Source organism: Pogona vitticeps, chromosome 3 (assembly GCF_051106095.1).
Source record: "Pogona vitticeps strain Pit_001003342236 chromosome 3, PviZW2.1, whole genome shotgun sequence".
In the NCBI taxonomy this organism is placed as follows: Eukaryota; Metazoa; Chordata; class Lepidosauria; order Squamata; family Agamidae; genus Pogona; species Pogona vitticeps.
The window spans coordinates 149,476,825-149,494,013 of NC_135785.1; the positions used below are offsets into that span (position 1 = coordinate 149,476,825).

The 17,189-nt window shown below is 39.4% G+C and overlaps 1 long non-coding RNA gene across 1 annotated transcript in view; it reads left to right on the forward strand.

Moving 5' to 3' along the window:
* Positions 1–915: 915 nt before the first annotated feature.
* Positions 916–17,189, forward strand: part of LOC144588446 (uncharacterized) — a 35,375-nt gene continuing 19,101 nt past the window's right edge. The window contains exon 1 of the long non-coding RNA XR_013544020.1: positions 916–1,009. This is a non-coding gene — a long non-coding RNA (uncharacterized LOC144588446). The remainder of the gene's footprint in view (positions 1,010–17,189) is intronic.

Here is a 17,189-nt window from a genome sequence, read left to right on the forward strand (position 1 = left end):
AGACTTTCTATATGTTATCTACATGGAGGTTGTGAACCACCAGAGATTGTGACCCACAAAGCCCATCTTGAATAATCCTGTCATGGCACTACAATGAGTAGGTAGATCACTGTTGTATGTCCTAAATAATCACCTTGTGCAGAAGGAACGGAGAAGCAGCACTAGAGTCATCTTAAGACATTCCATGTGTAAAGGCTGACTGGACCAGCTGCTGAATCTACCTTCAAAATTGTCAATGGTCCTCCACAAACTCTATTTGAAAACTGCTGGCTAGTTTTGGGAGTACAGGCCAGCACTCCCTAAACTAGCCAGTTTAGGGAGTGGCACACAAATATCTTTCCTCCAAAAAAAGGGGATGACCAGGGGCTTCAGAATGAGCAATTGGAAGGCTCCCACTTCTCTCCTCAGCACCATTTACTACATGACGCAGAAGTCCCACTCTGTCAAATGGGAGGACCAGCAATGAAGAACAGAAACAGCTTGGCAAGGTGACACCAAGCAGTTCCCAGTTATTCACCAACTGATACAAAAGAGGATTCTGAAAAACCATCATGTCCAAGATGGGGAGAAGTATGAATCTCTTCTTCAAGACAGCTGAACCATTCTCTGGAACTTTCTAGATTAACTCTCTGAATGAGGCATCAACAGTGCATATAGGAGCTGGATGCTGATCAGAAGGTAGCCAGAAGATAAATGTTTGGTGGTGATGGAGGTAAGGGCAGCACAATACATGGTCTTTGTCTGAAGAGTGTGTATCAGGGTCAATAATCTCCTTCTAGGCATTGTATAGCTTTGGTCATCTAAATGCCTACATTAACATGAACAAAAAGGAGGTAGTACATCATACAGATACCACCACTGAAAAACATTATCTTTCATGTACTTGAATGTGTCTATTTTTTGACATGTGAGAACATTCAACATGTCACAATTCCAGGAGTTGTCCTGTTCTTGAAAAATCTTAAGACTTACAACTGTGACAGATAATGGAGAATAAATGCTTACAATGGTAGGCTATGAAATTTTGCCTATTGAAATATTAATCTAAAAGAAGCTATCTTATTGCTTGTCCCCCCACCCCCCAAATGTAGTATGATACACTACAGAAAGTTCCAATTGCACTGATGGTGCCTGATTCTGTGCTTGACTGAAGTGATAGCCAGGAAAAGTCCATTGTTCAAAATATATGTCTGCCAGGCTAGATACATTGATTCACAAAGCACACAGAGTTCTATTATCAGGTACATTTACTGGCTAGCCACATGGGTGAACTCTGAGTAAAAATACACTTCTCAAGTCTATTGCTTTGATTTCTACTTCAAAAACATCTCAAACAGGTGAAAGGGTGTCTGTCATATGACTGGATTACCTGAAAGTGGAGCTGTGTACTTAAGCTCTCTCCTTGAAGAAATGTGGGCTGGAAGTGTTTTTTATTTATTTTAAAGAGCTGCAGGTGCTGTGTAGTATCTCACAGTAAACTACAGTATATTGAGCACAACTTCATTTGAAGATCAATATCCACTAGTAAGTGCCGTTCTGCTGGAAGACAGAAAGTTGGGAGTGTAATCCTTTGATTGTACTACATTCTCTACTGCTTTCAGTAGGTATCCTCCTATCCATCTGGTTGGACCAGGGATTGAAGACATTGTGTTTTGCTGCTATTTGCACTGATAGTTCTTGATTCTGTGTTTGACTTAATTAATAGCTGGTATAAGCAGTCAGGTACTTAATTATCTGACAGACAAGGCTCAAATGTTGAAATTCCCCATGGAATTAGCCTATGCTCTTTGTATACAGAAGAGAAGGCAGTGGGGGTGGGGAATTCACCCAGAGATTTGCAGTAAGGTCTCACTCAGATTTCTTGGTCATAATGAAACAGCAATATTGGGATTATTTCTGGATTCAGAGTTTCATGGAAGATACCTCATCCGTATATAATATCCTTTCCATTTGTGTATTCAGACTGAGCCAGTGTTAGGTTTGGTTGGTTGGCACAGATAGGAGGATGTTCTCAATGACAGTTGCCTTCAGAAGAAGCTCCGCAGATCAGAGTAGAGGCCTGTCTAGTCCAACAGTCAGTTTCCAACAGTGGGTAAAGGGAAGTGCATGAGAAGCTTATAGTATGCTTATCATTTCTTCTACAAGTCCTTTCTCTTTCTGGATGTCATCTCTGTTGCCGAGGTTGTTTATAATGGCATATCTCTATCTATCTCACTTTGTGGATTACTTGTCTATTAAGGACCAGCTAGTTTTCTCATTCAAGAAGTACATTCTTTCATGTTTACCCTCAAACTTCCCTTCGATGATGTATTGCAGTATATTATGTTTCTCATGATGAATATAAAATTGCACAACCCAGCATGCATATATGTGTATATAAGAATAATTGAGGTACGTTACTCATGTAATAGATTATTGTAACCATTCTGATTCTGTCTGGTGTTAGCCAATGGGTTTTAAGTGGGTTAACTGCCAGATAAGTAGAAGAAGATGCACTAATTAGGATGAGGCTTATTCTGCTCGTTCTGTTTGTCTGTTAGCATGAGGTTTTTCTGTTGAGAAGTAGTGTTTTTCAGTTATGCCATCTACTACCAGGATTTTATTAAGGAAGCTATTAAAAACTGTTAACAAGTCTGTCAAGCAGAAATCTATGCCAAGCAAAAATGTTCAAGTATTGTTAGTTTTATTTTTCAACATGTTACACAGTAAACATTCTTAAAATTTGATAATGACTAAATGAACATTCTTTCAACTGCTGGACACACAAATTCATATATGTATACCAAGAGACAATCTGTGAGCCCCACTACTATATCCCCTCTTCACCTTGAATTTACTTAGACCTTCACAGAAGAAATGTGAATGTGTAGAGTGGAGTTTGTTTTTGTCCAAGTATTTACTTACAGAGCTTCTGTGATCAGGAACCCTGCCTTATTACAGTTTTTGAACACTTGAGGTCTGATGAACCTCTTGGTGGAGAGCAAACACAGATGGCAGGCTTTACATGTGCCCCATTTCCCTTTTGATTCAGCCCACAGTTCAGATATAACACCTGAAGCTTTCATGTGTCCTTCATGAACACAACTCTTTTTTTAAAAAAAACATTTAGCCTTTAAAATTGCCCAGCCATTCTCTGGCATCTTAACCCTATCATTATACACCTAATCCATATGTTGGTGTGGTGCATTTACTAAGCTGCTCTTTGCTCATCAGAGGCAGGCCAGATATAATTGTAATAAATAAATGTGGACTGCCACCAAAAATATATGTAACAGCAAAACCCTTCCAGCAAAGCATGGCATACATCACCTACAGTTAGAATGACTCTTACACAAGAAGAAACAGCTGTTCCCCCCTTAAACTAGGCCTAATACTTAACATCTGCTGTCATAACTTAGCAGTTCTATCTGCATTGTTTGATAACATCCAGCTAATCTCAACATATGTTTAGATGTTGGCTGGGCAGCTTGTTATATTTCCATTGGCTCTTCTGAAACCGTTCTGTGTCAGAGTTTTTAAAAATGATTACCAGTTACATCAGGGAGAGGGAAAAGTTTGGTTTGGCTTTTAAAAACTCTTTTAATTACTCTTTTATTTTTCTCCTCATACTTTTATTTTGTGTCCTCAGCAGTTTCTAAGCAACACATCTTTTTCAATTACGACTTAATATTAGTTTCTGTCTATGTGTTACAGAATGCATTTCCCTTTCATTCATACTGTGCTTTCGCATCAGTGCAAAGGAAAAAAAATACCACTGTAATTACAGTGACCTAATGTGATGTATTTTGATTGTCAAGGCCTTTCAGGAAACAATGCTAATAAAATATGTCATTTCAGGCGGGATGAGCTGGCTGTTTCCTGCACAATAAATTAGTTCCAGATATTTAGAATATGGTTTTACAGGCCTGATAGAAGTTTGTATCCAATCACTCTCTGACTTGATGGTAAATAAATACAGAAGAGGTCAGTTGTTTTTCTACAGCTGTCTAAAAGTGTACCCACACAAGTGCTCTTCAGCTCCACTTGAGTTACTTTTATTCCTGGTTGCCCGCATTAGTCTTCTATTGTACTTGCTTTTTTCCTGTGGTGCTCTTTGCGCCTTTTAAATTCATGTGGTTCTCTTTACATAAGGGGAAGCATAAGAATTTGCTCAAGTGTTCCATTCTGCCCATTTTCCATGGCAAGGCTCCCTTCTTATTTCTATATTCCAGGATATTTATTTTAGCTTACACTGAGTGTTCAGTCTTAATTTGATCTAGACCTCGCTTATTTGGCTTTCTTATAGTCAATGGTACCAATGCAATTTTCCCTCCAACCCCACATTTTGAATGAATTTGGCTTTATTCTGATTATTTTCAATGTTAAAAGATTGTACAATAGCCTGGTCCTGGATTTGTTTTTACAGAAATGATTGAGCTTCTCCATTTTTGGCTTCCCCATGAGGCTAGACTCATAATTGAGTCTAGCCTCCTGATGGTATGGCCTCCAGCTTTTCTGACAAACTCAGACCTCCCTCACCACATTAAGGTATACACTCAAGACAGGGGAACTGTGAGTATATAGACTCAGTTCTCAGGCCATATGTCACTGTGATTCCTAGTTATAAATGGATGTCACAGTGCTTGAGAACCTGCACTCCCCTGATGCCCTTTCAGAAAAGAGCCTATAGACATTGAAACACTATGCCATACCTCAAAAATATAGGTTAGATACCACCAAGAATCACATCCCAATGAACTGCCATGAAATATCTTGGGGGTCATATCTGGGAAAGGACGAACCCACTTTCAACACCACAAAGGTACAGTATTGGTTATACAAACCAGATCAGCTTTTTCATTTACTACAAGATTTAAAAAATAGTTTAGTTTTATTCTGGACTGATCTGGCATTTAGCAGCAGTATGAGCAGATCAGATAGTCAGCTGGTAAGATTACCTTGATTCTGCCAGCTGAGAGAGAGACCAGAGGATGGAATAAAGATTAATCATCTGGAACATGTTCTCATATAACAGCCTGTCCTCCTCCCAACATCATATCTCCCCCTGCCCATTATCACAGATATAACTCTGCTCCTGATCACCTCATCTATGAATAGCTAAAAGCCAGCAAAAAAACAAAAACAACAACAACAACCCTGTATAACTGTATCTCCTAGTTAGACATGCAAGATTCCCTCTAATTCAATTATTATCATTCAGTTATTATCATTTAAAATTAAATAAATTGAATAGTCAACTGGAATAATAATAACTGTTCTTGTTTATAAATAAATTCTGTACTCCAGTAATTGGCCATGGAGGTTGTCTGCAGGGAGCCCTTGGAGCAGCAGTCGGTTTTTCCATCTGCCCATGTCCAAGTGAATGTGCAGTCCAAGCAGGCAATATCCTGCATTAAGGCTCCTGAAAGACCTTGAGGGCCTTTTAAGGCAGCTAATACTGGGTTAAAATCACAACACATTCCTTCTTAATTGGTAAAACAATCAAAGAGTAACTCACTAATTGGTTCAATGATATGAAAGTATCTCATTAATTGGCAAAATGGTAATTTATGTGTCTTCAAAGCATGTGGTTAACAAACTGAGTGATAACACTTTACTTTCCCAGTTCCAGATGTCCAAAGTTAATTGGCCTTGGCCAGCACAGCTGAGATAAACACATATCCTTCCCAGACAGTAAACACATATTTTCACAATAAACATATACCTTTCCCAGGCAATAATTTGTCATGTCAAGCAAAGGGCATGAGAAGAGAACTGAAGCTGTGAAACAGAGCTGTGAAGCAAAGCCAGTTTCTGTCTAGACTAAGAATAGCCAATGAAGGCTTAAGGAAAGACGGAAACCTGTAAATATAAGTTTCTAGAGATAATTAAGCTTGTGCACAGAATAAATATTTGCAGACACTACATCTCCTCAATATACAATAGCCCATGATATGCAGAACACAGATTGGTTCCATTGTGAGCTTTTGTGGATTACTTCTTCAGATACATGAATTTTATTGATTTCAGTTATAGAATGCATGGCAATGGCATCACCAGAAGTCTTCATGTGTGGGGAAGCAGCGTGGTAGCTTACGAACACATTTAGCACACTTCCTGCTAGAACTTATACATGCATGTTTGGTGTGTATGTGCACAGAGTAGCAGCAATATCTGCAAAGAGTATATTTAACAGAGGGTGATAAAAGCTATGGTAAGTCAGGACTGGGGCTTCTAAAGGAGGTTGGTGTGTTCATTTTATTTCTCATATTATTATGAGCCACTCTCTAATACTAACATCTAATGCATGCTGTATTTAGCTTTTGGAGATAATTATTCATTGTAGGGTTTGCTTGTGTTGGTAGGGAGGGAGGAAAAAAGGAAGGGAATGAGGAAGGAAATGGCAGGAGATCTCCCATCATGGATCTCCCCCATCTCTGCTTTGCCCTTGTAAGATGGAAGGTGAATTATGTTCATAGTTAGGTCTATCATCTCTCTTCTGCAGAAAGAATAGTAATCACTTCCATTTACACTTGACTAGGGCAATGACTTTGCAAAGTGAGCCCAGATTGGCATAAAAGTACACCTCCTTTCTTTTTGAGACCTTCATCTGGTTTGCCTTGTCCCTAATGCAAGAGAGCAATTGTTCAAGAGTGAGGGATATAAAGTTGAGTTCAGTTTCTGTTAAGCAGTGGAATGGTAGTATCAAGTTCCTTTGGTAACCAGTATCACACATTTTGCTATATACATAATTGCTCTTACCTTTTAAATGATGGTTTTCATTTGCTATCAGCTTATGAGCTGATTTCCCATCAGGCTTCCAACAATTAAAGCTAATATGTATGTCAGTGTGAATATTGATTCTTTTATTACACTAGTAAATTATTACACACCTCAGAGAGTTATGGAACAAATTATTAGTCAGATAGATGCTTATGGATCTATACTATAGATCTGTATGTTATAAATTTACAAAGTAATATTAAATTCAAACTTATTTTAGCAAAATGCTCCTGAGGCGTATATGGCATTTCCTATAGTTATTATGTACATACAGTAATTTAAGGTTGTTAAATTACTTTCTTGTGAATGGAACAGGGTTCCACAGTTTTAACGGCACAAAACTGCAAATAGCTGACACTGTTGAGTAACATATAGCTTGAACCCATGAACATTTATTTGTAATATGTCCCACAGAGTTTGATAGGACTTATTTGCTAATTAAATTGCTTCTTCCATCTTTTCTCAATGCCATTACACGGAGTTGCAACTGTTTGTAGAATGTGATGCCCTGATAATTTTGCAACTTTCACCATCACTTTTTGAAAACACTCTAATATAAATGCACATTTGGGCTTTTTAGACAGTAATTCACTTCTGACTAATTTCTCCAAAAGAATGAACGGCCGGCATGCATATATATATCCTAGTTGTCCACAACTGTTTTAGAATTGCTGAGGATTCAACCTGTACCCCACCGTTAGCTGCAGAAAGAAAATGCTCAGAGGAAGCCCTCTTGCTCTAATAGGCAAGGACAGGTCAAGTGATAAACTCCACAAATCTAACACAAGCTTCCAACTAAGATGTCAATATGCCACTAATTCACTCACCACTGGCCATAGTGGCAAGGATTAATTGGAATACAGTACATTTGGAAGGTCACTTATCCCCATGTTCTCAACTAGGCCATTGGTTTCTGCTGTTTTATGTCACACTGACCTATAGAGGAGCCATGGCTGACACTAGTCTGAAGAGCTCATGAAATTAGGCCGGGGTGGCTGATGTAGTGGGACGGGAGTGCCTGATCCCATGATGTGAGGGGTACCTTTTGTCCTAGTCATTGTCTATGAATTAGTTTGGAAAGTTTTCTTATTTATTATTTATCACAGATCCCTTAAAATATTTCTCCTGTCATCATTGGCGGAGATGTCTCAGAGATTTTTATTTCAATCCTCATTACTGGAGATGAATTTCAAGAGTCTGTGAATTTTACCTGACCCTTTTGGCAAGTTGTAGACTAGAATTTAATTTCTATCTTTTCTTTCTGGGCAAGCGTTGAGAAAGTATCATGGAGATTCCCACAAAATGGTAGCCATAGATGTGGGCCTGCCCATTACCTCCATAGCTGCTATGGCCAACTACAAACCACGCATGCCCCAGAAAGCAAACTGACAGAATAGAGGCTGACAGAAAGGGGCAGAGAGAAAAAATAAATTACTGCACCGCCTGAGTAAAAGACAGAGATGTAGGCATGTGTCTCAAAACACGAAGGAATTATTTTGAACCCATAGTTGGCCACTTTTAACATGCAAGCAGATAAATGTCTGATGCTCAGGGATGAGCAAGTTGCCCAAAAAGCAGAGGTGGAGGCTGAGTCCAATCATATCTGTGTCAAATCACATGCTTGCCTCACAAAAGACAAAAAGATAACCCATTTCCCAGAAGCCAAACTGATGTTTGTCAGGAGAAACATAAATACACACATATACATAGGTGGCCTCATGGTGCACTGGTTAAACTCCAGTACTGCAGTCAAAGACACTGCTCACAACCCAAGTTCAGTTCTGACAAACTCAGGTAGTTGGCTCAAGGTCTGACTCAGCTTTCTACCCTTCCCAGATCATTTAAGTAAGTACCTGGCTTGTTGCGTGGGGGTGAGCATGTGTAGCCTGCATAATTATACTGTAAACCACCCAGAGAGTGTTTTAAGCACTATGGGGTGATATATAAGCAGCACACTTTACATGCAGAAGCAAAACACTCATCCACATCATACCCACCCAAGAAAAAAAGGTAGAATGCACACTGTTATAAACCAGCAAAACAAAAATTCCAGGAAAACACGTACTGTATCAGAACAAGCAAGTTATAGCTCTTACAATTTACATCAAAAAAGGCAAAACACACAAAACACAGCCAAAACCTTTCCTCGTTCCCCTTGTACCATCCCAAAATGCTTCCATTACTATTAGATTAATGCCCCCTCTTTCTTTCCCTTGAACCAATGTTATTTTTATTTTCCACGTTGGGCCCCTGAAGGATAAATAGCAAATAAAAATGACAATGGCAACTGATGCTTCCTTTTGCAACATGCCAGCCACTCATGTTTTTAAAAATAAACAACCAGGACATACAAGGGACCTGACAGGCATCAAGTTTGAACACTACTGGTATCTTGGTTCTCATGGCCACCTCACTGAGGAAGTGAGGTTTGAACATTCCCTTGCCACTGCAGATTCAGGTCAGAGGTGTAGGTTTCAGATTTCACCTCTTTGTCTGTAATTTTTAAGTGGTATAATAAGGATATCACTGACCTTTGCTTTTGCATTGGGTATATGGGACACATCCACCCCGTTTTATTCCTTTGTACATGCTCTTTAGACATTTTCTAGCTGCATCACTAGATGGCAGTAAACACTAAGCTATCAACTATGGGTAGTGCACCAGGGCTGGAAAGAAAGAAATACCTAAAACACCAGGGATTTGAATTTTGCAGCCCCTTGCTCCTGGAAAAACAAACAAATAAAGAAACAAGCAACAACAACAAAGAAAAAAGAATCCCTCTTCCTTCTGCAAGATTTCTTTGTGAAGAGCTTCATTTTCTTTTTCGTTTGAGTTTTAGAAATCTCACCAGCAGTCTCACAAATTTGACTGATGCTTTTTGGTGGCCTTCTTCCTGGAAGAAACACTGATCTGTGCAGAATTTATCACAAATCTTGTGCAAAATAGCCTGTACAGGATTCCCTGGAGGGGGCTTTAATCTGCACAGAATTTGGTAGATTTTACCTAGAGAAGGCAAAAAAATTGAGGGCGGGGCAGCTTCAGTGTCTTTTTTAAAAAATGGAAAAATGTCTCTGGTGCAGAAAGAATAGCTAATGTGAAGTCTTGGCTTTATGAAACTCAAAGCAATTGCCAAGACCAGGATAATTTTTCTCATACTCTTGATATTTTTAATACTTCTGTTTGGGAGTACACCTGGACCTGGCGCTCACCATGGAAACCCAAGTGGCGTCAGTGGTCCATTCCGCCAATTACCATCTGTGGTGGATTGCCCAGCTGCGTCCCTATCTTGATGGTGGGGTCCTCACCACTCTGGCCCACGCGCTTGTAATCTCGAGATTAGACCACTGTAATGCGCTCTATGTGGGGCTACCTTTGAGATTGATGCGGAAGCTTCAAATGGTGCAGAATGTGGCAGCCAGATTACTTAGTGGAGCGAGAAAATTCCAGCATATCTCTCCCATTCTGGCTGCTTTGCATTGGCTGCCCATTCATTTCCGCATTGACTTCAAAGTGTTAATGACGACTGATAAAGCCCTTCTCCCACCTAGATCTACTCAAGTCACTCGCCAGAGCCAGGAAAGATGGCTGAGGGGCCTGACGCCGAGAGAGGCCCTAAAAGAAAGAACAAGAAATTGGGCTTTCTTGGTGGTGGCCCCCCTACTTTGGAACAGCTTGCCGTCAGAGATCTGCCTGGCACCCTCGCTGAGTGTCTTTGAGAGTCAATTAAAAACTTGGCTCTTTAGGCAGGCCTTCCCTCCCGCCAATTCTTGATTGTATTTTTTGCTTTTGTTGTTTATACTCCCATCTTGATCATATTATTATTGTAGTTTTTAATTGTTTTTATTTGTTTGATGTTGTGAGCCACCCTGAGTAGACTTCTGCCTAGAAGGGTGGGATATAAATCCAATAATAAATAAAAAATAAAAATAAATTTGTTTTCTCAACTACTTCCTGCATCCCAGCAGCATTTGGGATAGAGACAGGAGCTACACCATGCAAGCAGATCAGATGTATCTGGCTACCTAGCAAACTTTGGCAGAACGCTGACTTTGATATCCAGCTGGTTTCTGTTCAAGCACCTTGCCTGATGATGTGTTTTCCATTCATTATCAGGTTCTTCCTAAATTTTTCATGTTAGAGAAAGTGGCATTTTTCACTTGTAACTGTATGACCAGTGACAGGATAGTAGCTGCTTAAATGGTTTTTCCTGTCAGCTGAGGGAGGCCATGTTTGGAATTCTTCTCCTCAGTGTGCTGTTCCAACTCCACTGCTGGATAGGTGATGACAGGGACCACAATGTTACATTTCTACCAGGTAGAATTTCCACTTAGAGAAATCATGAGGAATGACAAAGTCTGTTACTTCTTCTATTATCTGTCTGCTTGTCTATCTATTGTCTAATATATATGCCATTCAACCTGAGGAGAGGTAAAAAGAATTATGTAGTTCTATACTTCCTTTTTTTTTTCTTATTTTAATTTTCTGAGGTTTGTTAGGTTGAGGGATGGTGACTTGGCACCAGATAGATCAGGAAGCTTCATGGCAGAGGGTGGAAACAGAAGTTATAGATACCTTTAATTAGAGCTGAAAGCACTTTAAGGTTGGAGAGATGTGATCAAGAAGTATTTCACATTTAAGGAATCAGAATTTCAACAGGATCTTATACTTTAGCCCTGAAGATCAGTCATGAAATAAAGCAAAAGAACTTGCATATTCCTTAGATTGAGAAAAACTGCTTTGACAGTCATACATATTTAGCTGTTGAGGATTTTCTTCTTCTAGTGACAGGCTATCTAAAATACCTGTTTCTTCCCTGAGAGAGAATATGAACTTGGGTCTCCACATATAGAGCATTATTGATGTCACCCAGTACCCATGACTCTACAAGCCAGTGATATTACTTGAGTGTTAAATTCCCACTGGGTTATATTTAAACTTGCAGAATGACACCCATCTGGAATGAAAATTTGTATTTTTAATGTCAAAAGAGAGCTGGAAAAGGCATACATAAGTGCAGGCATTTTATGAAATAAAGGCTGAAATCCTATTGCACAGTTATGCAAATGGTATAGCCTTTAGAGGTTAATTGTCATAAGATAAAAAAAATCTCCATAACCATCTGCTACATACTTAAACAACTCAGTATGCAACAAATCATGTCTATGGAGATCTGTCAACTTAAGGCAATTTGCTTCTAAAAGTTGTTTGCATAACTGTGGAAAAGGATTTCAGCCAAAATGTAAGAGGGATGTTATTCTAACTTCTGCATTGTGGCATGAAACAATTGTACATTTCCACAGCCAGCCATAAGGTCTCTTCTCAAAATCAAAGTTACGAACATGCACATGAAAATCATGAGGAACAAGTCTGATAGCCAGGGAGGCTTAATAGCTCTGGCATAGCATCAACTGGGCTGGCCACTTAATACATTGGCAAAAGAAAAAGTGAGGTCAGTAACCAGAAAAAAATATGATATATTAGGTATATATGCACAAAAATTGGATTACTATGATGTCTAATTAAATACAATACATCTCATTAGAGTAGGGAAGACTGGACCTGTGTGTTGTCTGATCAGTACGAACACTGATGGGTAACCTCAAGGTTCTAAACTATACTTAGAATGGGTGGGTTCTTTAAATAGTGGACACCTTCAGTTAGGGCAGTGGTTCGTAACCTTGGTTACTCAGGTGTTTTTGAACTGCAACTCCCAGAAACCCCAGCCACCACAGCTGGTGGTGAAGTCTTCTGGGAGTTGCAGTCCAAAAACACCTGAATAACCCAAGGTTAAGAACCACTGAGTTAGGGGATGCAAAGTAGGATAAATGCCCACCCACTCAACCCTTCTATATTTGGGACAAACCAATGAAATTAAATATACAGTGGTGCCTCGCATAACGTTTGCTTCGTTTAACGTTTTTTTTGCTTAACGTTTATTTTTTCAGAGTCAGATTGTGTTTCGTATAACGTTTTTCCCTATGGGCGATTTTCACATAGCGATTTGGGGACCATGCTTCGCTTAACGTTTTTTGTTTTAGGTCCCCTGCTTCACTTAACGATGTTCATTTTTTCAATTACAAAAGTGTCTTAACATGTTGAAAAACGGTTTTAAATGCTTGGAATCGTTAGTGCACCTTCTAAAATGTGTGCATACTTAATTTGGCGTTGATCTGACTTTTCGTTAATTTTTTGTGAATTTTTTTCTCCCCCATAGGAAACAATGGAGCTGTCAGATTTTGACAGCTGTCAAAAGTTGGGGGGAAAAATTCACCATAAATTAACGAAAAGTCAGATCAAAGCCAAATTAACTTTTGCATCTGTTTTAGAGGGTGCAGAAGCTAATCCAAGCATTTAAAACCATTTTTGACCCTTTTATGACACACTTAAATTTGCAAAAATTGACTTCGCAAAGCCATTGAAATGTATTGAGTCGGCTTCAATACATTCCAATGGAGGAAACATTGTATCGTTTAACAATGTTTCCTATGGGTTTTTTCGCTTAAGGACGCCAATCCGTGCCTATTGGAACGGATTAACCGGTTTCCAATGCATTCCTATGGGAAATGGTGTTTCGCATAAAGTTTTTTTCGCATAAGGTTTTTTTTTGGAACCAATTAAAAACGTTATGCGAGGCACCACTGTATTTGGGCTTGTTAAATGTGGCATGACAGAAATAAACAGAGTTTTTCACTCATAGAAATACAACTGCCAGAATTCCACCATTGGCTAGGTTGAAAAAAATAACTTTACCAAGTGTTAGGAATATCGCAGCTCAATGTGACAGTTTTTGCTGGCTAGGATTTGTTGTGTGTCTAAGAGAGCTTAGGGGAAAAAGAGCTCATGATATGCAGTGGAGGAAGCCTTGAAAGTTTAGCAGTGGGATTCAGCAAGTTTTAAATACGGCACTCACAAGTTTTGTGTTTATCTTAAATTTTGAGGAGGCTAAAAAAAACCTTGTACCTAATTGCAATAGTGGAGAAGATTTTGTAGAGAAAAAGTAATTACATGGAGTTGAGATTCCAGTTGAAAGCCATTAGGATTTAAATTTATTCTCCTTTAAGCAAAGAAGCTGTTTTTTTAATGAACCTGTGAGACCATTTCTCTGTTTAACTTATTGTTTGAAAAGCAGTGGCTCCTACAAATTAATTGCTTACAGAACAGAAAGGGGATGGAATGAATAGTATTTCATTCATGGGCCTGTCCAAACTGGCCATTTTGGTGTGGGCTGGATCAGGTTATAAAGGATCTGTTGAGGTCAAGAGGAGCAATGTGTCATTTGGCACACTCCTGCCATCCAGACAGCAAACGACCCCCTGTAGCCTGATCAGCCGTCAATTAAGCATGTCACCTAATCTTTTGCGGAGAGTCAGAAATGAAATTATTTTTATGTCACTTCTCCCTCACTCTGTCAGTGCTATTTTGTTTTTTCCCCTTCTCCTTCCCACTCTCTGCTTCCTTTCCCTCATTCTCCACACAATTTCTCTCTCACTATTCCTCAGAATCATGATGCTTCCATCCATGATGGAAGGTGAGACTGTTGCAGGCTACTATCTCTTGGCTAAACATGCTACAGTTGGACCTCTACTTACGAACTTAATCTGTATTGGAATGATGTTCTTAAGTTGAAATGTTCTTAAGTTGAAGCAAAATTTCCCATAGGAATGCATTGAAAACTGATTAATCCATTCCAACCGTTTTTTGTTCTTATGTAGAGGCATGTTTGTATGTTGAAGCATTAGTTCCCATAGGGATGAATGCAAAATCGGTTAATCCGTCCTCTACCACTAGGGGGAGAATTTTTTAAAAAACTTAAGATGACCTAAGGTTAAAAAAAGGGCAGGAAATTTTTTTCTGTTCTTATCTTGGAGCTCCGTTCTCAAATAGAAGCAAAATTTAGCAAACGGAGCTGTTCTTAAGTAGGGACTGTGACGGCTGCGATGATGTCACCTGCCTGTCATTGCTATGGCTGGAGTTCATCTGCCTATAGCAGGACAGGAGGTGGGACTTCAGAGGGAGGAGCTAAGGTATATAAGGGGGAGTGAATGATGTGTGAGTCAGATAGGGACTAGATAGGGACTAGAGAGGGACTTGGTTAGGGTCTGGTTAGGGACTTAGGGCATGTGCCGGTTATGAGGTACTGTGTTAGTGAAGGTCTGTGTGAGAGAGTGTATGAGGGGATACTTTATTATATTGATTGCCTTATTTAGTTAATACCGTGATTTACTATTACTTATGTTGTATCAATAAACAATCGTTTTTATTTTTAAAATCCATACCATTGTCTGAGGAGTCAGATATGTGTGTGGTTGGTGGCAGCGTGTAAAGTCTGTGAATGAGAGTGAAGTGGCAGCTCTTCTGTGACGTAGGAGGAGGTGGCCACAATAAAACTGGTGTCCAGAGGTTGGGATACGAGTTGTCCAGTAAAGCCTTGGTCAAAGTGACCAGAGCAAAAGGATTTTAGTTAGGGTCACCTGAAGTGTAAAGCGTGGGTAACTCTCTAGAATTTGACTCAAGGGAAGCAAATTTAGTGGAGAGGTGCTTAAGCTTCAGAGTGGAAGAACTGATATATGAGCTCTGTGGTGTCCATTTTGTGAGGGAGAGTGGCCCAAAAGTGGAGGCTGTGCTGATTTGGTCAGAGTGTCCAGAGTTAGGTGAACTCTGTTGGGACAGACCAAGGGCAGCAAAGCTGAGGGATCTCCATTGTAAACAGCAGAACCTGTGAGTGGGTAGAGCTGTACTGAAACTTAAGGCAGCCAAAGGCAGAAATATAAAATAAAGTATCCTTAGTTTGGCAAGAGGCCCAGTATAAGGGGAAGAAGACGCCAGAGAAGCGTAGTTACAGTTACCAGCTTAGCTAGACCAGCTGGAATACACTGCTAATAAATAGCAGACCTTAGCACAGGAAAGAAAAATAGTGTTTTTACACAGGGGCTTGGAAATAGGAAGGAGCCTCTTGTGCAATTAACATGCCTTTAACGCGCAGTAAAACGGCTGAAAGTGAGCCAAAATCTCCAGAGATGTCTGATAGGTCTGGGGATGAGTTTAATGGCGAGGCAAGGTTTGCCTCAGTGCAGGAGGAAGAATTTACTAGTGAACATTTATCAGAACTGAGGAAAATTCAGTTAGCCCAGGCACATGAATTTCAAATGAAACAGCTAGAAAAAGAGGAAAGAATAGAAAGGGAAAAATTGCCCTAGAGAAGGAGGAAAGAGAGAGACAATTTGAACTGGAGAAACAGCGCATGTCTTTTGAAATTAGGAGATTGGAACTAATGAACCAGAACAATAACAACAGCAACAGAAATTTTAACTCTGAGGAGGGACAGTTATCAAAAGCAGATTTAAAGAAATTTCCTTCTTATAAACAAGGGGACTCTCCTGAATTGTTCCTTATGATTTTTGAAAGAACATGCTCAGATTTTTCTGTCAGTGAATCAGAGAAAATGATAATTTTAAGGTCTCTAATTAGTGGGAAAATGGCTGAAGTCTATGCTGATATGCCAATTGAATTAAGTAAAGATTATTCAGAGTTTAAAAAGATGGTTTTTACTAGATTTGGCATTAATGCAAAACACCTAAGACAGAAATTCAGAAAACTTTCAAAGAAAGCAGATGAATCTTACACACAGCTTGGTTTTAATTTAGAAAAATGTTTGGACCGGTGGCTAGCACAGGAGAATGTACAGACATTTTAACAATTAAAGAATGTTATAGGATTGGAGCAGTTCTATTCCTTACTCCATGGTGAACTTAAATATTTGGTACAGGAAAAGAAACCTTCAGACATTAAACAGGCTGCTCAGATTGCTGATTTTATTTCGCAAATAAGGGGACCTGTAAATTCTGAGTGAAAATACATAAGGAAGACATGGGACCCTAAGTACTCCAAAGGGCTAGTTCAGGGCTAGCCTAAAATGGGCGGCCATTTTGTTGAAAAGCCTTCAGGACAGAGCCAGGCCAAGAGCCAGGTTTTGGAGGGAAAAGAAAAATCAGAAAGATTTGCTGGCAAAAGCTCATGGGGAGAGAAAATTTGCTTCGCTTGTCAGGGGAGGGGACACATTGCTTCCCAGTGTTTTAATACAAAACAAAATAAAGAAATTTCTCCTCAGAAAGTGAATTTAAAAGAGACCAAGTCTGTATATTGCATACAGAACAGTCAGATGACTCCCTCTAGAGGTAGCTCTGTAACCATGGAAACGAAAACAGAGGCAGCTAAGACCTCTGAAATTGATACTTTGAGTGAGCAGATTTCAAGCGATGATGAAAATCTGCCTATAGCTGAGATTAGACACTGCTTATATATTCAAGCTAATTCTCAGTTACTTGAATCAGCTGGTGACAAAATAAAAATATTTGAAAACAACTATACAGCCTTAAGAGACACTTGCTCCCAAGTTACCATCTGCCACTCTGACATTGTACCTCAGA